This window comes from Lathyrus oleraceus, chromosome 7 (assembly GCF_024323335.1).
Source record: "Lathyrus oleraceus cultivar Zhongwan6 chromosome 7, CAAS_Psat_ZW6_1.0, whole genome shotgun sequence".
In the NCBI taxonomy this organism is placed as follows: domain Eukaryota; kingdom Viridiplantae; phylum Streptophyta; class Magnoliopsida; order Fabales; family Fabaceae; genus Lathyrus; species Lathyrus oleraceus.
The window spans coordinates 112,340,024-112,363,939 of record NC_066585.1 but is presented as its reverse complement, the minus strand read 5'-3'; the positions used below and the strand labels follow the sequence as shown (position 1 = coordinate 112,363,939).

At 33.4% G+C, this 23,916-nt stretch overlaps 2 pseudogenes; one reads left to right on the top strand and one right to left on the bottom strand.

Moving 5' to 3' along the window:
• Positions 1-5: 5 nt before the first annotated feature.
• LOC127102301 (DNA-directed RNA polymerase subunit beta'-like) lies at positions 6-7,431 on the bottom strand (annotated as a pseudogene).
• Positions 7,432-18,113: 10,682 nt separating this feature from the next.
• On the top strand, positions 18,114-19,241 carry LOC127102300 (ATP-dependent Clp protease proteolytic subunit-like; annotated as a pseudogene).
• The last annotated feature ends 4,675 nt before the right edge of the window (positions 19,242-23,916 follow it).

The following is a 23,916-nucleotide window of genomic DNA, read 5'->3' as shown; positions in this document are numbered from 1 at the left end:
TATGATTAGATACCGTATGAATAGGATCGAGAAAAACCTTGTATAGGTTCTTCGATTTCTCGATAAAAAGAAATATGACCAATAGTGGTTCGAATGTATATACAATGAATTTATTTTTTTATACTTATTATTACTAAATAATCCCCATAAATCTCATAATAGGTACCAAAAGATTCATAGTGAATTTCAATAGGAACTTCTCTTGAAGACATAATGCAATGATTTATTTGCCACCGAATCCAAAAAGGACTATAGAAATTGATTCTTTTCTGTCTATAAGCTCCAATTGCATCATAGGAATTGCAAAAAAATGGTTCTTTTTTCCATATACTTTAAGTTCTTAAAGTTCTTATTGCTTATTTTTTCATTTTGAGAATTTTTGCAATTAAATGAATTATACCTATTTGCACAAATACCTCGATGATTTACGCTAGTTAATACATAAAGTCCAATAATCATATCTTGAGTTGGTACACATATGGGATCCCCAATAGCCGAAGACAAGAGATTCGTATGAGAAAACATAAGTAAACGAGCTTCTGCTTGAGCCTTCAAAGATAAAGGCACATGAAAAACCATTTGATCCCCATCAAAGTCTGTGTTAAATCCCTTACATACCAATGGATGTAAAAAAATAGCACATCCTTCTACTAAAAGGGCTTGAAATGCATGTATGCCTAATCTATGCAAAGTAGGCGCTTTATTCAGCAATATTGGATGCCCCCGTATAACTTGTTGAAGTATTTCCCATGCAATTGGTTCTTTTTCCCGAATTTTACTCTTAGAAACTCCTATGTTCGAAGAAAAATGCTTTTTAATTAAACCACAAATTAGAAATGTTTGAAATATCTCTATTTCTATTTCGGGGGGCAATCCACATCGATGTAATGAAAGTAATGGACCTGCGACAATAACAGAACACCCTGAATAATCAACTCATTTTCCAAGAAGAGTCTCTCGAAATCTTCCCTCTTTACCCTCAATTATATCGGAAAACGATTTGTAAACTTTATTATGACAGTCACTCATTGCTTGTCCGCGGATTCCATTATCAAGAAGTGTATCCACGGCTTCTTGTACCAATTTTTCTTGACACATTACTAATTCCACTGGTGTAAATCCACTTGTTGTTAATAGATCAATAAGAATATTGTTCCGGTAGATAACTCTTCTATAAAGTTCATTAATATCCGAACTCATTAGTTCACCTCCATCAATTTGAATAATTGGTCTCAATTCGGGAGGAAGAACTGGTAATAGACATAAAACCTTCCATTCTGGTTGAATATTTGTTCGGAGAAAATGCTTAGCTAATTCCATGCTTCGAACCAAAAAGCTATTTCTTCTTCCAAATTTTCGATGTTCCCAGTTGTCAATGGACCCCTATTCTCTTAATTCTTTCCATTCTAGCAACGAAGAATCCATAATAATTCTTAAATCCAGATCAATTAATTGTTCGTGTATAGCACCCGCTCCACTAGAAATTTATCTATTTTGAAATGTATCGAAACCTTGAGTAGAAAAAAAGAGTGGGATACTATATTTCCAGGATTGTATTTCTTATTTGAATGAACTTTGTATTCGTAAGAAAGTTGGTTTTTTAACTGCGGGCCTTGCAAAATAAAAATTTGGATAGGATCCAATAAGATGGATCTCCCCCTTTGAAAATTGGACATGAGGGTTTCCTCTCATCCGGCTAAAGTATTTACACACAATTAAAGATGAAAATAAGGGTTTCCGTGTTCCAATTTTTGAAAACCTCTAATCTAAAATAAAAAAGGTTTACTCTTTACTCAATTTATCAATAAAGACCAAGCAACATTTCATTGATACATTCTTCTTTTTTTCTGAATTTGTTATCCAATTCAAAATTATGACAAAAATAAAATGTAAAATTCTTGAGTAGTCTACCTCCCTTCGAACGAGGAATCCTCTAAAATGAAATTCTTAATAATAAAGGAATATCCTCAAATTCATAAGAGATTTTTTTGTCTATGTATCATATTGTTTGATCTTTTAGGTCAAGATGTCACCTCGACGAGTATGCCACGATGTCTTAAAGCCTATATGCGATAGATAAACTTCTGCAATTATGATATAGTTTATTATTTGAACATGATTTTAGTTCTTTTCAAATAAAAAAAAGAGATGGAATAATTCATTCCACAAAAAAGTTTTTTTCCACAAGGTACATACAGTATTGTCATACCCCAATTTCGTCCAGGTAAGAAAAATCTTTCACCAGCATTCACAACCAGAAGTTATAAGGCATAAACTCTATCTTTGGGTTTCCCAACCCTAAGCTACTCCAAACTCCCCATCATTCCTAAAGGCACATTCAATACTCACATGTTCATTCTAAAGAAAACTCTCAGTGTCATCAAACTTTCAACAATTCTTTCAGTGGCGTTTCATCTGTTAAGTTCCTTGTTCATGACCCAAAACATCTGTTGCATTTGTCTTTTATAGCTGTACTAAAGCATGGGATGGTATGCACATTTTTGGGACTTGTTGGGTATAAAAGGCCCATTTTGGTTATCCATGAGACCTTTTGGTTTAAAAGCCCACTCATATCAACATGTCCCCAATTAATATTTCAAGTTCAAGGTGTGGTTCAAATCTTTTTTACACGTACTAGTCCAAGTCCACTTTCTTATTAGCAAGTATTAAAAGTCATTTTACTTGTGATGATCACTTGATTAGCCCAAGTTTGCAAGCCCATTTTTACATCCCAAATATTTGTGCCAAGTTTCAATTCTTCATAAGTGTCTAAATTCATGTTGCATTTTGAAGCATGTATATGATTGGTTTAATCTAAGGTTAATTATAGGAATGGACTATTGTGATGGACAACATTTTAAGGCTCTCATATTTTACAGACCTATGCGTCGTGATCTTTTGTTGGCTTCGTGGTTGGAGTTGAGCTTTCAATGCTTATGATGTGCGTTTCATTTTGTTCCTTTAGTTATATGATTATTTAGCCAATAATAAGTATACTAAGGGCAACCAATTTGAACGTTCATTCTTGTAATTATGGTGGTCCAAACAGTTTTCAATGAGATAAGACTTAAGTGTTCAAAAAATTGATTACATAAACAAATTCTAATCTAGGATATTACAGACACTCCAAAAGCATTGTACATATTATCCTAAAAATCCAAGGTTACATCTTAATGTATGAAATTGAATAATCAAGGTATTATTGCTGTGAATCCAGCTGTTGAAGAAAGCCTTTGAAACACCATTGCCAAACCATCATTTGGGTCGAAGCACCCTAATTCAAGCTCCCTCATGGAGCTGGCGCAGCAGACCTCTTTCTCAATTGGGGTTGATTCACCTTTGTGACCTGCGAAGAAATAAAAACTTAAGTCAAAATTCTTATCACCATAAGCACTTAAAAGCTGAAAAATAATTAATAATTTAATCAGGTAAACGCTTTGCACATGGGACCACAAGGAACGCCAAGAACGTATTTCACTACAGACAAATCCATTCGTAACGAATCCACAAAATCTGGATCCCCACGAAATATGGGATGAACAAAAGATATCCTGACAGATTTATCTTAGGATTAACTAGCTCATCATTAAGAGGATAGACTTCACAAATCTCACTATAAGTACCCAGCTATAACACTGAGTGAAAGAACGCTACAAAAACTCTGCTGAAATCCCTAAAACCTTTTGTCACTAAAAGCTCAAGAATCCTTAGGTTTAAGCAAAAGTTTCACATAGAAGCTTTAGCCTAAACGAGCTTAAACCCAGAAACATAGTAAAAGAAAAGAGCAAGAAGGGGAGTATTTAATACAAAGAAAGAGACTTATCTGAGTTTCGTCGGAGGAGACCTCGTCGTCGAATCGCTCCAATCAAGTAGCCCTCTTTTCCTTTCATTGCTTACAATTTTCATACCATCTCATTCGTTTTTATGAACTAAGTAAAAACCCTTTGTTAATTTCATCAAAACGCGGCTGTTGAGGAAATAATTTTGGAATTAGGGTTTTGTTGGAACTGTTTTTTTTTGCTGATGTTTTGTTTCCTTTGATTTGGTTAGGAGAAATATATGGTTTGTTCGTTTGTTTGAGTTTTTGTTTGGATGAATTTTGAGTTTGTTCGTCTCGATCCGGTTGATTGAGGACAATTTAGGGAAAAGGAAGGTCGGATTCGGATTCCCGGGCCAAAAAGAGAGAGGGTTGGTGTTTGTATTTTGGGTTTTGGACGTGGGTTGGCCGGAGAAGAAGGTGGCGCCGCCGTGGGTGTCCGGCAACCACCATCTTCTCCGATGAAGCTTGGTCGGCGATGGGTGGTTTCACTTGCAGAGCGTTAGAGCTCTGAAGTGAAGAGAGAGAAACCACATCGCCAAATGAATTCGTTTCTTCTGAAATTGATTTTAAATGGGCACTTCTGGGTGGGCGCATGCGCGCCATGTGGCTCCTTCTTGGAAGGCCATGCTTGGGTTTGACCTTGGTCAACCAGGATATTCCATGGAAGCGCCCCCACCATTCCTTACTGTGTACTAGCATCAAGTCCACCCATTTGGTTGAATGATTTGGACTCACGGATCTGACGGCCAGGGATTGTTTTGTTTAGGAGTCAACAGAGTTGACTGGGGCTCCATGGTCCACCACCTTGGATTCGGGCCTCTGGTTTGGGCCCATAGACCATTCGGGCCACCAACACTTTTTTTTTATTTAAGTCTTTTTTTTTTGTTTCTATTGTTTAGTTTGGGCCTTGTATGCCTATTAATGTGTACATGAAAAATAAATAACAATAAAATACCCATATATACATAGGTAAATGTTAATATTATGAAAATAATAATATTTCCTTTTTATAAAAAAGAAAAACTTTATTTATAAAATTAAGATTTATGTAATTTATTTAATTGTCATTTTGTATGCTCTTGATTGAATTAATGTGTATAATTTATAGTGTTGATTAGAGATTTGTTTCAATATGTATATTTTCATAATAACCTCCACGTCCTGATTACCTTGAGTCTTACACTTCTATTAAAATCATTTAAAAATCAATTAATTCTCGATTCAAAGTCGAGCCCATTTTCAAACACCTTTGTAAGTCGATCGCTTTTAAAGCATCACCATCAACCTCACATAGCTTACTCTTGGGCTTTCTTACAATGAGACCTAGTCGATTATTAATCGATCAATTAGATGAACGATTCACTAAATAAAACTCAGTTCATTCGTAAACACAAATTTAAAACCTCGATCCAACATCGAGCTTTCTTTATTAAAATTAAATTAAAATACCTAATCACAATTAAACACCATTTCATTTGGAAATGAATAAGGAGATGGTTTTGAGTTTTTAACTCTTCTCCTCGATTATTTGAATACGAGTTCTTTTACTTGGATAGTCGAATAATCGTCATTTCTAATCTACTTAAGCATAATTAAATCAAAGCGTTCTTACAATAAATAAAAATGAAATGGGGGATGGTTTTAAGCCTTTAACTCCTCCCCTCGATTGTTTGAATATGAATTTTCTTACTCGGTCAGTTAAACACTCATCATTTCGTTACAAACTTCTAAACCCCGATTAAACCAAATTACTCTCATATTAAGCTAAATGAAAAGGGAGTTGACTTTGAGTTTTCAACTTCTCACCCCAATTGTTTGAATACGAGTTCTCTTGCTCAGTCAGTCGAACAATTGCCATTTTTCCACAAACATACAACTTAATCAAATCATTTTCATAACAAACCGTACGAAAAAGGAGATGGTTTTGAGTTTTAAATTCCTCTTCTCAAATGCTTGGATATGAGTTATCTTACTCAGTCATTCAAGTACTTGTCGTTCATTCTAAAAATACATCAATCATACGCAAACTTATTTTCGTAATCACTCAGATGAAAAAGAAAGCGGTCTAGAGTCTTCTATTCCCTTTCCCGATTATTAGGATACGAGTTGTCTTACTCGATTATCCGAGTATTCGTCATCCAGTCAAAACACATTAATTATCATTAAAATCCTTTTACAATTAAGGATGAAAAAGAAGGCGGTCTAGAGTCTTCTATTCCCTTTCTCGACTATTAGGATAGGAGTTGTCTTACTCGACTATCCGAGTAATCGTCATCCAACCAAAAATACTTTAACACACCAAACCTATCCTCTCCTCGCCCTCGTGCGATTGAAACCAATCAAACAAAACAGCAAACATATTAATTCAACTTGTCACCCCCGTGTGACCAAAACCCTTCTTTCAAAAAGAACAATGTTAATTCTTTCTGATGCGCACAACCAACTAGTGCTTAAGCCTCCGCCGAGAGTAGACAAGCCAGCGTTTAGCCTTTGGAACACAGACTATGCAGTTATTCATAAAAAACACCAACCAATCGTAGTTCCCCGAACTACGAATGCTCTAATTTCCTTATTGCACCATAAGGATACGTAGGCAGGAGATTGCGGTATCTTCGCGAGCGCACTAATAAAAAACCTCTTTTTTCTCCCTTCCGAGGTCTTCATCCATATCTATTATCAACTCTAATTATTAGAAGATAACAAACAACATAAGCTAACACTCAAATCGCAAATATTGAACTAAAAGGTTCCCGTTGAGTACAACGGACGTGAGGGATGCTAATACCTTCCCCTTGCGTAATCAACTCCCGAACCCGAATATGGTTGTGACGACCATTATTCTACTTTCCAAAGGTTTTATCGATATTTTCCTATTCCTTCATTGGGATAAATAAAGTTCGGTGGCGACTCTGTTCGAACGTAAATTTTCCGCGACCATCGCGAGGAATCGTATTTTTCGAGATGCGGCAAGTATAAATAAATAAATAGTTATTTGTTACTGAATTGACCATAAACCAATTCCCTTATTGATTGGGGAGTATTCAATACACCCATGAGTTTTGAGCTTCATGTTACTCATCCCAAGAGACATAACAGACATAGGACATTCCAATTTAATTGAATGTAATGACAGTTTATCATTCGAAACTCGTACAATAATAATTAGTATCAAATCACACATCGTTGTATATTAGATCCTCTAATTCTTTAAGAGGTTTATCTAAAAGGCTCGCGATATAACTAGGAAGACGTTTCAAATACCACACGTGGGTTACAGGACATGCTAATTTTATATACCCCATTTTATATCTACGTATCCGAGAATCAATAAATTCTACTCCGCATTGTTCATAAAATACTGGTGTGTCTTTTTTATCTCCGATTACTCGATAATTTCCACAAGCACAAATTCCACTTTTTATAGGCCCAAAAATTCTTTCACAAAATAATCCACCTTTTTCAGGCTTATTGGTTTTATAATAAAGATTATAGGGTTTTGTTACCTCCCCAACTGTTTCTCCATTAGGTAGGATTTTTTTTGCCCGAGCACTTATTTGTTCAGGAGAAACTGGTCCAATTCGAAGGTGTTGATGTTTATACTGATCGATCATAAAATAAAATTTCTGATTTAGTCCAATTGAAATTCCTTCCTTTGAATCTTAAAGTCTTTCTCAGATACAAGGAAATGATTCAGTTCTAGAGCCAAAGATCGTAGTTCGTGAATGAGAAATCGAAAGGATTCTGAAGCATCCACAGGTTTTGGTATTGTTCCTCCAATAATTGTAGTTCCAAGTACTTCTTGACGAGCTTTAATATGATCAGATTTATAAGTAAGCATCTCTTGTAAAATATGAGCAACAACGAATTCCTCGAGGGCCCAAACCTCCATTTCGCCTACCCGTTGTCCTGCTTGTTTGGCCCTTCCCTTAAGGGGTTGTTGTGTAACAAGTGCATAATGTCCACTGGGACGTCCATGTATTTTATCATCAACTTAATAAATTAATTTCAAGATATAAGGTTTTCCTATTATAATGGGTTGTTCAAAAGCATTCCATGTTCTTCCATCAAATATTCTGCTCTTTCCCGGATACTCAGGTTCAAATATCCATGGATTCTATGTTTGTTTATTGGCCTCATATAATTCAGAAAACACAAGTTTTCTGGAAGCCTCTTGTTCATATCTCTTATCAAAAGGTGTTATTCGATAATGTATATTTAGCATACTCCCAGCTAACCCGAGTGAACATTCCAATATTTGTCTTACATCCATTCGAGAAGGGACCCCTAATGCATTGAAGACCATATCAACGGGTCTTCTATCTTGCAAATAAGGCATATCATGTCTAGACAAAATCTTTGATACCTTTATTTCCATGTCTCTCGGCCACTTTATCACCTACTTTGATTTCACGTTTTTGTGATATATATATATATATATATATATATATATATATATATATATATATATATATATATATATATATATGAATCGTTTTGGACTATAGCTAGAACCTGTTTTTTTTTATCCATCTCACATCAATAACTCGGCCCCTACCACCTATAGGTAGTTTTAGATAAGTTTCCTTTGAGGTGGATACCTGAATCCCAAGTATAGCTCATAATAATCTATCTTCCGGGACATATGAGGATTCTTTTGCCATTTGAGGCTTTAATTTACCCACTAAAATATCACTCGTTTCTACCCAAGATCCCAAAATTACAATTCCATTTTTGTCTAAATTTTTTGGATTAAATGGGCTTCTAAATGTGGAATTTGATTAGTGATTCCTTCAGGACCATGGCTTGTCACATGAGTCTGAATTTCATATTTCTGTATGTGAAAAGAAGCATAAATATCTTCATAGACCAAACACTCACTAATGAGTACAACATCTTCAGAATTGTAACCTTCCCATTCCATATAAGCTACTAATACGTTTTTTCCCAAAGCGAGTTCACCACCAACTGTAGCAGCACCATTTGCTAAAATTTGTCCCTTTTTTACACAATTAGCTTTCTAAACCTGGTATTTTTTATGCGTGCAACTATTCTTGTTGGAACGTTGATATATAATTAATGAAATACTTAGAGCATTCCCACATCCAAATAAAAGAATCTTATTAGTATCATTATAAACAATATTTCCCTCGTGTTTGGCTATAGCGGGAACTCCCGAATCTAAGGCCACTTGGCGTTCCAATCCAGTTCCAACAATGCATTTTTCGGACCGAGAAAGAGGATCTGTTTGACGTTGCATATTAGAACTCATTAAAACTCTATTTGCATCATTATGATCGATAAAAGGAATGAGGTAAGCTCCAATAGAAAAATATTGGAAGGGAAAAATACTTTGAAGATGAACTTGTTCCCACAATAGTCAAAAATTCTTGACGGTATCGAGCTGGAACAATCTACTCCTTCTGAATACCTCACTCTAGTGCTAAAAAAATTCCCTTCGCTACCATATAGTATTCATCTATACTTAGTGATAAATAAAGCATTCGTATTCTTTTTGATCTCTCAGAAATTTCATAAAATGGACTTTCTATAGACCCCTGATGACCAATCCTTGTGTGAATTGTCAAGGATCCAATAAGTTTGACATTGATTCCTTTGGAGGTGTCAATAGGACAAATGCATACATAGTGACTAGGATGGATATCCCGCATCCTAAAAGTAGAAGTTTGCCCCGTCAATCCTCCAGGACCCAAAGAACTAAATTTCCTTCCATGAACTATTTAGGTCAATGGATTGGTTAGATCTAAAACTTGAGATAATGGATGTAATCCAAAAGAAAGATTCATAAGTGGTTGTTAATGGCGTTGAAGTCACTAAATTATGAGGAGTCGGTCCCAATTTAGATCTAATTGCTCCATATATAGTTCTTCTAATTATATGTTCTAAACGAACGAGAGCCAATCCAAATTGATCTTGTAAGAGATCTGCTATGGAACGAATACATTTATTTTTCAAATGATTCATATCGTCAAGTGTACCCATTCTAAATTTCATTCCAATCAAATGATCTGCAATTGTCAATATATCTTGCGGTAAAAAAAAAGTATTGTTCTCAAGTATATCAATATTTAGCCTTCGATTCATATTCCGTTGACCAATTCCTCCTACTTCACATCTTTGTTGAAAAAAAAATTATTTGTAATTTCGTACATAAAGATTCAGGAAATATGGGATCTCCTCCTACACAAGCAAATTATCGATAAAACTCCAAAATGGCATTTTATTTTGACCCTACCCCCCCCCCCCCCCCCCCCTCCTTTTCATTGAGGAAAGACAAGAAAATTTCGGGGTAACAAACGTTGTCAAGAATTTCGCTTAAATTTGAACCCATAGGTGATGATAGAACTAGAATAAAGATTTTTTGTTTCCTACTTAAATGAGCCCATGTCCTTGTTTTTCTATCAACTTCTAACTCTAATCTTCCTCCCCAATTTGATATTATTATGCCAGTATAGATTGAAATTCTGTGATGGTTCAATTCTAACCAATAATAGATACCAGAGCTTTGCAATATTTGATTGATGTGTATATTCCATTTACTATAAAAGTTCACATGGAATTCATTAGAGGAATGTTTCCAATAAAAATAATTTGTTCTTGAATATCCCGATTGTTTTTCCAAATTAATCCCGCAGATATATATAATTCAGAAGAATATGTAAGTGATTCATATGCAAGATCTTTTTCTTTTATTGAGGGTTCTGCCAATTGATATGTTTCCACAAATAACTGAATTTCACTTTCTTGATATGTATCTTCAATTTTTGGAAACTTCAAAAGTTTTTCTGTTAAGCCCCGATCAATGAATCTACAAAATCCTTCAAATTGTATTTGATTCAATTCGGGTAGTGTAGACATTCCTTCATTCCCAATGTAGCGGGAAATTCATGATCATCAAGCTATTGACAAGCTAGAGATCAAATAACAAGAGTCGCCACCGCGCTTTTATTGTTTCCATGGGAAAAGGGAAAAAGTACGAACAAAACCCAAAAGTAAGAAGTTTTCAAATTAAAACTAATAAAAAGTCAGAGATCACAGGTAAGGGAGTTGGTTACACAGAGGGAAGGTGTTAGCACCCAATGTGTCCTAGGTACTCTTAGGGAGCCTTTTTTGTGTGCATATGTACTTGGTATAAAGTGATGTTTACAAACAAATAGAGTGGGGGGATTGGAAAAGAATTCATTAATTATATTTTTGTGTTTGAAAAGACCTTCGGTCTTGTGCCTACGTACCAACATAAAAATGAGAGATCAAAACCTCGTAGTTCGTGATACAAACTTCAAAGTGGATGCATTGTTTTTAACAAAAATTAAGTTTGAAAGGCACAAAGGCCTAAAATGGTTTGAATGAGTTGGTTCTTTTTGGCTTTTTTGAAAGTTTAAGTCAAGTATAGTTAAGTCTATTTACAAGTTTGATTTAAGAAAAGAAGTTTGAAAATGCAATGGCATAAGGCCAAAGTTTCTATCTTTTTTGCAGAAGTGGTCAAAGTTTAGAACAAAAGTAGTTCACACAAAGAAGATTTTAAAAAATGGAGGGAGAGATTTTGAAATTAAAGAAATAGGGAGAAGATGAAGAGACTATCCTATGTACAAAATTAAAAGTTTAGAGTTGAAAAGATCTGACCAATGGGTAGCAATCCAATAGACAAGAATGTCAATAGAAACCCAGAGTTCCCTTAGATATTTTAAATCAAGCAACACACAAATGCACAATTATATTATCTTGAAGATCAAGGCATCAAATAAAGATGGCCACATCCAAGCTTATCCATTCCATGATCTTCTCCAAAACAGCCCATGTAACAGATGAATTCCACAAGTCACAAGTTTAAAATAACAGCTTCACAATGATCTGTTGCAAATGAACTTAGAGATGTCTTCAAAGATTCATTAAATGAATTTCAAACTGCAAGCACTTGGTTTCTCAACAAGTTGGCATTGGCCAAGTCCTTTAGCATAGGAATGTTGCCTAGATTCTAAGTCCATTAGTCCAAGATCAAGCCAACATTCCACTCAAAAGTTTTTTAGGGTTTTTTGTTATTATTATGTACATTAATGGTCAAAGACCACACAAACAAGCAAAGTATACACAAGAAAAATATATCACACAATATGGTTCAAATGGACAAAGTGAAAATTGCATTAACATAAACAATTAGAATGATATGAATAATGGCAAATGAAATAGAGTGCTAAAAGTAAATTGCATTAAAGTAAAAGCTTGAAATTAAAAGTTAGTAGTTAATTGGTTAGAAGTTAGTATTGTTTTGCTTTTGCTTTTCATTTCAAGACATTCTTTGGAGAACACTCAACCCACTTATCACAAGCATGAATCCTTGAACCAAAACATCTTCCAAAGGAAGGAAAGAAGGCCAAGTTTCCACACAATACCATGAAATAGGGGAGACTTACAATCTCACTAACTAGAATGCTTATGCCTTTTATGTCACAAATTTAGCGCTATGTTAAGCAATCGTAATTGGACTTATATAGAAGTCACAACTATTTGAGGTCGGACAATAGAATTTTGGTGTTAATGCATGTTAGAGACATAATATAATGGACTATGCTCATGAAACATACCACACACAAAAAAGAATATGCAAAAGGTGTGGCCTAATCTCATCCATACTCATGTCAATTTTTCAATCAACTAGCATTAGAACTTTGAGATATCATAGGCCAAATGGAATGAATGAATGAAGAAAGGGAATAATATGAAGTGGGAGAGGAATGGATCAAAACACAAATTGATCAAAGGAGGACTTTTACCAGATTAATATCATCCATTCATTTTGGGAGATGGAATGTACATTCCATCAATCCCCTAAATCCAATGATATTAATTTGACAAAGTCAAATCAACCTTGACCAAGGCCCAACAACAAGAGTTAAACATAAACAAGTCATCACAATTGGTCACCAAATTTATTTGGCATTTATTCAAATTAAAACACTAAAATAGTGCATTTAAATTAAATATGGTTTGTCCAATTCCTAAAATCTCATCAAAACACCAAAGAAATGGCCATGAGATTTATCATAAGTCAAACAAGGTCAAAGGACCTTGGAGAAAAAATTTCATAATTTTTGGACATTTAAAAATATTTTTAAACAATTAAAAACAAATGCAAAATCAATAAATTCATGAAAAATATTAATAATGATCCAAAAAATAATTTTAATTCAGAATATGAAAGAGAAAAATATTTGAAGATTTTTGGTGAAAGTCCCATATTTGTTGGATCAATATTGAATTTAATATGAATTATTGAAAATAGTGCAATTAAAATTAAAATTAAAATATAAAAAAAAATGTGGACCACTTGATCTCCCTCATTAATTGAGGTGGCAGATCAAGTGGCCAGAAACACGCGTTCTACCGTGTACATGAGTCAACGTGAAATAGGCATGGTATTCAAAAGGAACGAACCAGATTAAAACAAATGAGATGGATCCTATGGCTGTGAGAGATGCCAACACATAGCTTCGGTCTTCTTCTCCGGTGGACCTCACCGGACTGGTCCACCATCAACCATCACCAAAATTAAAAACAAGGACATGATTTCAAAGTAAAAATGGCACTAAGCTCGAATCTGGCCTCAATTCACTCTAACTCCAAGTATATTGAGAGATACATGGAGTAAAAATTTGAGGTACATGAACTGAGTTGCTTCGATTTGGCCTCAAAGGAACTCAATCTTCTTGCCTACATTGATAGGACTTCAGACAACCAAAGAATCAATAGAATTGGGCAAGAATTTGAGAGAACCAAAGAGATCAATATTTCTGGGAAATACCTTCAATGGAGGTCTAGATTCAACTGATCTTGATCTTGCTTATGTTTGATCTCACTCCACTTTCTTGCAGAAGAAGGATTGGATGCTTAAAAGGCTGTGGATTCCTGGAGATTTGAATTTCAAAACAGTGGAAATTCAACCTCAAATTCAAATGAATTTCTCAGGCTTATCCTTTGCAAAGTGAGGGTTAGAGATGAGGGATCAAAGCTGGCGTGAATGTTCGTTCATTGCTGAGCATATGAGGCTTTATTTATAGCTGAAACCGTTGATATTTGCACACTTGAAATCACTTTCCATTTGGTCATTGATGAGGCATGGGTGCATGGGCGCACATAAGCCCATAAAATCATTTTCCTAAGTCCACAAATCACTTTCCAAAATGAATGAATTTGAGCTCTTTGGAAATATGAGATCAAGAGGAACAAATTTCATGTTCAACACTTTTTCATTTGGAGCTTGGAACTTGAATAAATTTGAGGTGGAAGTTTGGAAATATTTGACATATCAAAATATTTCTAAGTGTCAAACCATATGTCTCAATATTCCACCTTGCTTAACTTTTTATATGAGTTTCAAATGAGAAAAGTGTCTTCATCAAAAGTGTATCTCTCTCAAATACCTTAAAAATGGTCACCAATTTCATGTCATTTGGATTTGAAATGATAGAGTTATGCATTTTTGAAGTTTGGAAAAATCACTTGATCAATGGTATAGGTCAAAAGTGACCTATAATGTAACCTCATATCACATGCTCAAAAAAGTTGAATTAGCTTCCACTCCAAACATAAAAGTTGAATAAAACACATTTAATTTGATTTTGAAACTTGGAAATATTTCATCTCATAAAAATTGAGCAAGTTATGGCCTTGGGAAGTTGACTTTCAAATTAGGGTTTAGACAAAATGACCTATAATGTTTCAACATAGAAAATGATTTTCCAAGCAAATATAGCTCTAGGTCTCAACATTAAAGTTGTTTGGAATGTCATTTAGAGTAAGTTTGATCTTGGAATAATTTTCATATGGTGAAAATTGTAGGAGATAGGGTCTAGGGAGACCCAATTTTGATCAGATGAATTCATCTAGCCAACCACCATCAACCAACTTGCTAACTTCCAATTCTCTTGACTTTATTGGCTCATGGTAGATCATATATGCATAAGATGATGAATTTTGAAGTTTCCCTTGAGAAATTTGATCAATTGGTGAGATAGCTTGTTGGAGAAGTTACTCAAGATACCCAGTCAAACTAGGGTTTCCAAGGCAAATCACCCTCAAACTCTTGAAGAAAACATGATCAATATAACATGTAGAGAACATTGGGACTCGTATATGGTGTTCATAACCATTCTTGAATCAATTCTTGGTTGTGCTTTTTGTTCATGAGGGTCTCAAACCCTAGATGTGAACTTGATGAATCAATGGAACCATGCCCTTCCTACAAAAGAGTTAGACAAATGCAAAGCCATATTTTTGGTATTTGGTTAGTAAAATGATAAAATACAAGTATGATATAATCACAAAGTGCTTGGTGATCTCTCCTAAAACAAACCCAATGAAAGAGGGGTAAGGAGGATACCAATGTATGATCCCAATGCTAATGCTTATGATGAAATTGCATGAGGGATCTTAGGGTCAAAATTAGGGTCCTACCACCCAACTCCAAGCATTTTTTATTTCCCCTTTTTTTTATAGAAAATGTCTCATTATTTGTTGTCATTCTTCATCGAACCACATGAATAGATTTAGCAATAATGGAATTTCTGTTCTTTTTACTTTACTTAATCACATGAAATTTTACCTAACTACGTCTACGAAATGCCTATTATGAAAAGAGGAAATTGGATACTTCAATTAGAATTTGCAACAAAACAAATAGAATTGAACTTGTAATATCAACGGAAACAAATGGATAACTTTCACATAGACTTCGGGTCAGGGTATTTTTAACAATTTGAAAAAAAGAATTATATTTATACTATTAGTATAGTATGATATTCCATATTCCAGTTCGATTGATATCCAAAAAATAAATTAAGGATTTGCTCGACTCCATGAGAGAAAGATATAAAAAATAAAAAAATCAGAAAAAAAATATACCATTTTTTAGCCCTTTACCATTTCAAGTGTTCAAAAAAGAATGAGAATTCACAAAGAAGAGAGATATTTTGACTCTTTATTTTAGAATTGGAGGATTGCAGTGCATAAAAAGACTTGGATTTATTAAACATTCATAGATCTAACTTCAACTATATATATATATATATATATATATATATTATATATATATATATATATATATATATATATATATATTATATATATATATATATATATATATATATGTGTGTGTGTGTGTGTGTGTGTGGTGTGTGTCTAACGTTATTGCAGTCATATTTGTTCGGGACATCATATGTTGTGTTAATTTGTTTATTCTATTCATTCATCAATCTATTTAATGAAAAATTGGCACAAAAAAATGAAAGTACCAGAATTCATGGAAAATTCCATGTAATCTATAATTACATAGAAGATATCTGATTAGATAATGTGTAACAATAAAAATGGATATTATGGGGTTGACATATATTAAAAGTTCATGTTATAATGGAAATAAAGAAGGATTATAAAAAAAGATATAATAATATTGATTTGTTATGTATCAATTTATATCTTTCTTTTTTCTCATTAAGAAAAAATGAAGATTCCTTAATTTTTCCGAAATTTGTAGTTAACGGTTGCTATTTGTCCCAAAAAAATTTACTTTTCTTTTGTGACTGAAAAGGTATACGTTAGTTTTTTTATATTCTAATCTATTTTTTGTATCATTTGGGCGGCATGGCCGAGTGGTAAGGCAGGGGACTGCAAATCCTTTTTCCCCAATTCAAATTTGGGTATCGCCTGATCAACAAGATAATCAAAAAAAAAATATTCAATTTCCAGTCTAAGAAAAAGAAAACTCTTTCTTTTGGGCAATCCATAGTAAAATAATTTAATATGTTGTTTTCCAATTGTTTTAGAGAATGAATCGGGACGGGATATAATAAGGATTAGGTCCAAGGGAACTAATGCAAATAAGAGTATGCAAAGGAATTTATCTTGATTCTTTCTTTTTTTACTTAATGAAAGGGGAAAAAAATAAAATATAGGTCTTTTGTATTCCTACCTATTAGTATGATTCATTATCTTAGTACTTCTAAGTATATTTTTTATTTATTTATGCTTCCAATTTCTCAATTCTACTTCAAATCTGATAAGAACTTGCTAGATGTTCTAATTGGATGTTTCGTCAATGATGTTAGGACGGAATGGGATCCTTTTTTGACTTTGTACTAGCGATTCCACTATTATTATAAGATATTATCCGATTTTTAGTGAAAAAGAAAAACAAAAAAATACAAGAAAAATGACTCAACAATAAAAAAGAATTAATAAAATAATTGATTTATATTGATATAGATAGGAGACATAATTGACATGGATATAGTAAGTTTTGTTTGGGATGCTTTAATGGTAGTTTTTATATTTTCCCTTCCCCTTGTAGTATGGGAAAGAAGTGTACTCTAAAGGTAATACTAATTGAGTTTAAGTATCAAATTGTCTCAATTGTTTTCTAGTTGGATTCTTCCAGTTTTGAACTATTTTATCAATACTAATTAATGAAATGAAATTTTATCTAGATTTAGAAATTCTATTGTATTTCAGTGGTGTAATATATTCCATGTATATATAATCTTGAAAAAAAACTATTTGAATCAAACAAATATTGAAATTGTTGTAATCTTGATATCCCGGGAATCCAAATAATTGGAAGTAGATTACTATTCCAAACCTAATTATTTTGAATATTTCTATTAAATTTAATCAAATTAAATTTTGGAATACTAAAAAGTTATTTCTTTTTATTTATTAGTTACATGGATTTTGAAAAGATTCAGAAATCTAAAAATGAAAATAAGAAGAATAAAAACTGCGTTGCTTTTTCATTATTTCAGATTGATTGGAACCAATACAAATAGAATAGATTTAGATGAAATACGGATGTCATAGAATTGACATTCCATATATATCTATAGATCGATATCCATATATCCATATAAAAAGAAAATGATAGATTGGTTCCTCCATATTTACTCTTTTTTTAGTAAAACATTCTATTTTTATCCTACCGTAATAGATAATATAGTAGAAAGAAATAGATTTGATTTCTTTCTACTATATGGATTTAATAGAATTATGTTGGTTGTAACATTCTTTCATTTTATTTTAAAGAGTTCAATTCATTAGTCGTCCAATAACACGTAACAATAATAGCAGTAGAGACATATCCAAGAATGACTGACATATTCATAAAAACTTTTCTTTATTCATTATTCATTTAGTCTTCTTTTTTTATATTATCTAACTGGGGGTGGAGCACAACTTCACATCAAAGCACAAGCTAGTTAACAAACAACTACCAACTTGATTACTTTTTATGCCAGTAGGTGTTCCAAAGGTAGGCTTTGAAGTTCCTGGCGATAATGAAGTTTCTTGGATTGACTTATACCATCAACTTTTTTTAGGCCAAGAGGTTGAGAGTGAAATATCAAATCAAGTTTGTGGTATGATGATATATCTCAGTTTAGAGAACAAGTACAAAAATTTGTATATGTTTATAAATTCTCCAGGCGGAGAGGTTCTATCTGGATTGGCCATTTTTGAAGTTATGCAATTTGTAAAAACAAAAGTACATACATTATACATAGGATTAGTCGCTTCAATGGCATCTTTGATTTTGCTAGGAGGCGAAATTACCAAACGTCTATCATTCCCTCACGATTGGCGCCAATAATTCTTATTTGTAGAAAAAAAAGACCATGCCTACGTCAATATGAAGTAAAAAAGCATGGCACTCTGAGTTCGATATGCAAAAATAATTCTTTTTTTCAAAATAATTCGATTATATGTCGAAAGAGTAGTAGGAAAAATGGGTATTTACGATTTTATCTGATCTATTAGAGCCTCTATTTAGTGTCATAATTTTTTTTGCTTATTTGAAAAGAAAAAAAAAAGAAACTTTGGGATTGCTAAATCAAAAACTAGACTAAATAAGAAAGCAACGAAATCATCATGGTCTTTAAAATTTTAAAAATATTCTCAAAAAAAGAAAATTGGTTATTGGATTCTTTCCTGATTTGGGTCTGATAGACCCGGTATATTTTTTTTTTGTATTTCTTCAATGAAAGGTCAAAAAAACAAAAAATTGAAAGTAGAGTTGTATGTTATATAACAAATCAAAATGATGCTTGCCTGTACGACTTTAAGTTGAACTTCTTTCAGATAGCCCTTTTTTAAGTCAAGATTTAGAAAAACCTTATTATATTATAATCTCAGGGTAATGATCCATCAACCTGCTAGTTCTGCTTATGATGGACAAACATGAGAATTTATGCTGGAAGCACACGAATTATTGTCAATTCGATAAACGATGACAAATATTTATTCCCAAAGAGCACGCAAACCTTCCTGGAAGATATCTAAATACCTGGAAAGAGATTTTTTTATGTCAGCAGAAGAAGCCCAAGCCTACGGAATTATTGATACAGTAGCATATTCTTGGTAAATCTAAAATTTGCTTATGTCCTATTTATTAGAAATATTTCTATTAGGAATATTTATGTCCTATTTATTCCTAATGAACACCGAATTTGCTTTCAAAGAATTTGATTTTTGTCTCCAATATTTTTTTGCTCTTTCCAATTGATGTATTTATTAGGATATTTGATTTGTTCCTAATAAATACATGAATTGATGTTGTCTTTTATCTTTTTAATCGTCTTTAACAACCAGATTTAATAAAGTCGAATAAAGTCTAAATTGAAATTATTGAGTTAGGATTGATCTAAACCAGCTCATTATGTATATGATTCACCATGCCAACTATAAAACAACTTATTAGAAACACAAGACAACCAGTCCAGACTGTAACAAAATCTCCCGCTCTTCGGGGATGCCCTCAACGCCGAGGAACATGTACTAGGGTATATGTGCGACTCATTTAGATCATATACACAAATTAAAAAATCGATTTTATCAATAAGAATTGTATATATATACAATTCCATTGTGTATAAAATTTATGGTTTCTCAACTGGTGCAAACCAAATCACCTTAATTTGTAATTTAAGATGAAAAGTATTTTCCCATTGGTAATAAAATAATTATCCATTAAGCGGGAAAAATCCTATTTGAAAGAAAGAGAAATTATGTCGTAAATTTAGCAATAACGGACTAAGAGGGTTAACTACCCAGCTAATATTCATACTTAAATATCGTTATTGTCTTTTCATATGATCATGATGAGAGATAGTTAAATACTAAAGGACCCATATTTTGTCCCTTGATAAAATGAAATAAAATGAAATGATATGCTATGAATGTATGAAAGACTCTTTTTGTTTTGGTTGGGGATACGATGTGATATGAGATGAAATGTGGCTTGGCAAGACGCCTTTATTGGTGAATGGAAATGAAAGTTGGACTCACTGAGTATGGACAGGATCAACTAATGCAGCAGCTTACGCTGGTAGGCTAGTCGACAAGTGATGCATGTTCTTCGAGAATAATCTTCTAAAGAAGCTCCGTCGGGGAAGACTACTGTTGAGGTTCCATGTGGAAGATTCAAAAGAAACTCACTAGGGAGTCTAGTATTGAGAGTCTCTAGGTGATACCTATTGTCGAGGTTTTGTTAACAAAATACCTTCTGTAGTGAAATTTTGGCACTTAAACACAGATGTCAAGACTGATGTCCCAACATACAACACAATGTCAAGATAGATGTTAAGACATCATCTGTTGACAGAAACATTTTTACCAAAATAGTAATTATGCATAATTAAATTGCAAAAGATAAAAGACACAATCAATTATTAACCCAGTTCAGTGCAACGTCACCTACATATGGGGGCTACCAAGCCAGGAAGGAAATCTACTAATAGTATTAGTTCAAAGCCTAAACAATACCAGTTTTCAACTTATCGCCTAATCATTACCCATGAAGTTTCTACCTAGAATCCTTATAGATATGAGAATCCCCTCTAAATTCTAATCATTGTAGTGATATCCTAAGTCACAAACCAGTGACAATAACCCAAAACATAAAATTACATTTCCAATAAACAATACTTGGTTTTGCTTAAAAGCTTCAACCATGAACAATACTTAACTCTTTGCTTAAAAGCCCATGAGTAAGAATAATAACTTGATATACAATCAAGTACAATCAGTTAATCTCTATGCATCAAAAGATACATGATGGACGTACAAACAAACACTAAAACCTAAGGAACTCTCAAAGCCTTAAACCCTTATTTATGCATACAGTTTCTTCAATGTGAATTTCTTGAAAATTTGGGTTTAGGCAGTCCTTATAAATAGACTCTTGCAGTATGGGCTTGGACTCTTCAAATCATATCCAATATTCTCTTATAAATCAGCTACAAGATCTTCTTCATAATAATAGGAACAAATCTATAATATTTCCTAAAAAGTCTCAAAAGATCATTTTTATGAAATCAAATCAAATTTGCATTGTTCCTAAAACATCCTTGATTTGTTGCGCATATAGGAGAACTAGAATCATCCAGAATCTCACATTTTAAAATCAAATCTTCAAGGATTCACACTTGTAGACTTGTACAGTTGTACTGGTGTAAGATGTCATAACATATGTCAGGACATTAGTCTGCAAGGAACATAAGCAACACTTGTTGCATAATTGATCAAGATGTCATGACACCTTGTTCAACATTAGGTTGTGATACATGTTTTCCCAAATGAAATGTGTTTTACCAAAATTGTTGCCAATCATAAAATCACAAACCTAACAATCTCCCTTTTTGGCAAACTTTGGCTAAAACAACCAAAGCACAGTAAATTTGGAGAGAGGAATAAAACCACAAACACAAGTTACATGGAAAACATGTAAACTTTGTACAAACTGCAAACATAAATATATCAGAGATAATCATGCAGTTACATAACAGACAAATTTTGTACTCCCCATGTCACACATAATTAGGACTCTCCCTCAAGGGAACATCCAAAACAATATGAACTATCTAAGTTTAAACATCAGAGGCATATGCAGTAGAAGAAAAATAAGCCTCGCAAATAAGAGAAAGCAAAGTTCTCCAAAAAAAACTTCAGGCAAGATGTCAGAACATTTAGTTTGACACTTGCACAAGCACCAACAGTAGTAGCAGCATCCACTATAGCAAAACACAAGCATGATAGACAATCATGCACATACAGAACTCTAGCAGCAACAACAACAGAAACACCAACAAGCATGACAGACTATCATGCTCCCCCTAAATAGTTGCATACAAGAAGCAACCACAATAACCACTCTCCCTTTAGCAGTAATACAATCCTATCACAACATGTTAATCAACATGTCAAGATATGTTTCATAACACCAGGACAAACAAAAAACATACTAACACTTTACTCCCCCTTTTTAGCCAAAAAAATAGTAAATGTAAACAATAATGGAAGCACACATATTGCACACTATAGCAGGTGGAAACACACAAACTGGACACATTTAGGTGGTCTTCCATCTATTGCCCCTATCAAAGAGCCTTATGTATTCCTTGCACCTGTCACATATTTTAGGAGTGTTGACATAAAACTTCCTTGTCACCACCTCAGAACATGTCTTCCTGAAACCAATATTTTGCAAAGATCTCTTGTTCCATCTTTGACAGGTTTCACCATAGCACTTTGCTTATGCATCAGAACATGTAGGACAGATAAAGAATTTGTTGCATTCCTCCCCATTTTTAATTGCTATAACTCCTCAATAGTGCAAGTTCCAATCCCACTATTTATGCTTTCAATTTGATTTACTTTAAACATAACAGTAAGTTGTTCCTTGTTGTCCATATGCTCCAGAGTAACAACATTTCCTTCAACAAGATTCTTGATTAGTTGACTATAACTATCAAGGTTCTTATTCCAACCATGTTGAATGAGATATCTGATAGAATTCAAATTTTCACCATATAATGTTATGACATCTTGTTTGACATCATATTCCTTCAACACTAGTTTAGAGAAACTTTCTCTGAATTCAACTTCAGCAGTACACCAAGAAGCACATGCTTGCTTCTTATTGATCCAAAAAAACTGACTACTTCTTAAGGCATAACATCCATCATCATTTGATATTTTATTATTGGATTCACTGATGTCTTCTTTATTATGGAGTCTTGTGATCAATTCCTTGGATTGTTCTATCTGCCCTTCAGTAGGGAGACCTTTGTTGGCTTGAGAACTCATTAATTCAATGCTTATGAATTCACACATTTCCTCTCTTACTGTCTCATCAATCTGCACAGAAGATGTTCCAACATTGTCTTCAACATTCATCCTTTGTTCAGTGATTGAACCATTAATTACCACATTGATAAATTTCATTGTCATTCCAGTTATGGAGTTAAAAATTATATAAGTTTTGCTTCTTGAAGAGTAACCCAGAAATATCCTTTCATCACTGATTGGATCCATCTTACCATCTTGTTCTTGGTCAGACAAGATATGGCATTTACTTCCAAAGACATGAAAGTATTTGATTGTAGATTTCCTTCCTTTCCACAGCTCATAGAGTGGATGAAGTGCCTCCTCTCAAGGTGACCCTATTATATATGTAGCATGCATTATTCATAGCTTCAGCCTAAAAATGATATGACAAGTTCTTACCATGAAGCATTACTCTGGCTAATTCTTGTATAGCTCTTGTCTTTTGCTCAACCAGTCCCTTTTGTTGAGAAGAAATGGAAAACTCATAGCTAATACCTTCAAAAGCACAAAATTTAGAGAATTTTTCATTCTCAAACTTTTTGTCATGCTCACTTCTGATCTTGACAATCACACTCTTCTTCTCCTCTTGAATGCTTTGACACAAGCCTTTGAAGACTTCAAAACTGACTGGTTTTTCTTTAAGAAAGTTCGTCCAAGTATATCCAGAAAAATCATCTATAACCATAAAGACATACCTATTTCCAACCAAGCTCTCTATCTGTATTATTCCCATTAAGTCCATATGAAGAAATTCTAACACTTTAGAAGAATTCTGATGTTGCAACATTGGGTGTGACATCATGGTTAGCTTTCTAATCTCACACTCACCACAGACTTTCCCTTCTTCAAACTTGAGATCTGGCATTCCTTTAACAACTTTTTCTGATATGATCTTCTTCATTCCTTCAAGGTGAAGGTGTCCAATATTTTTG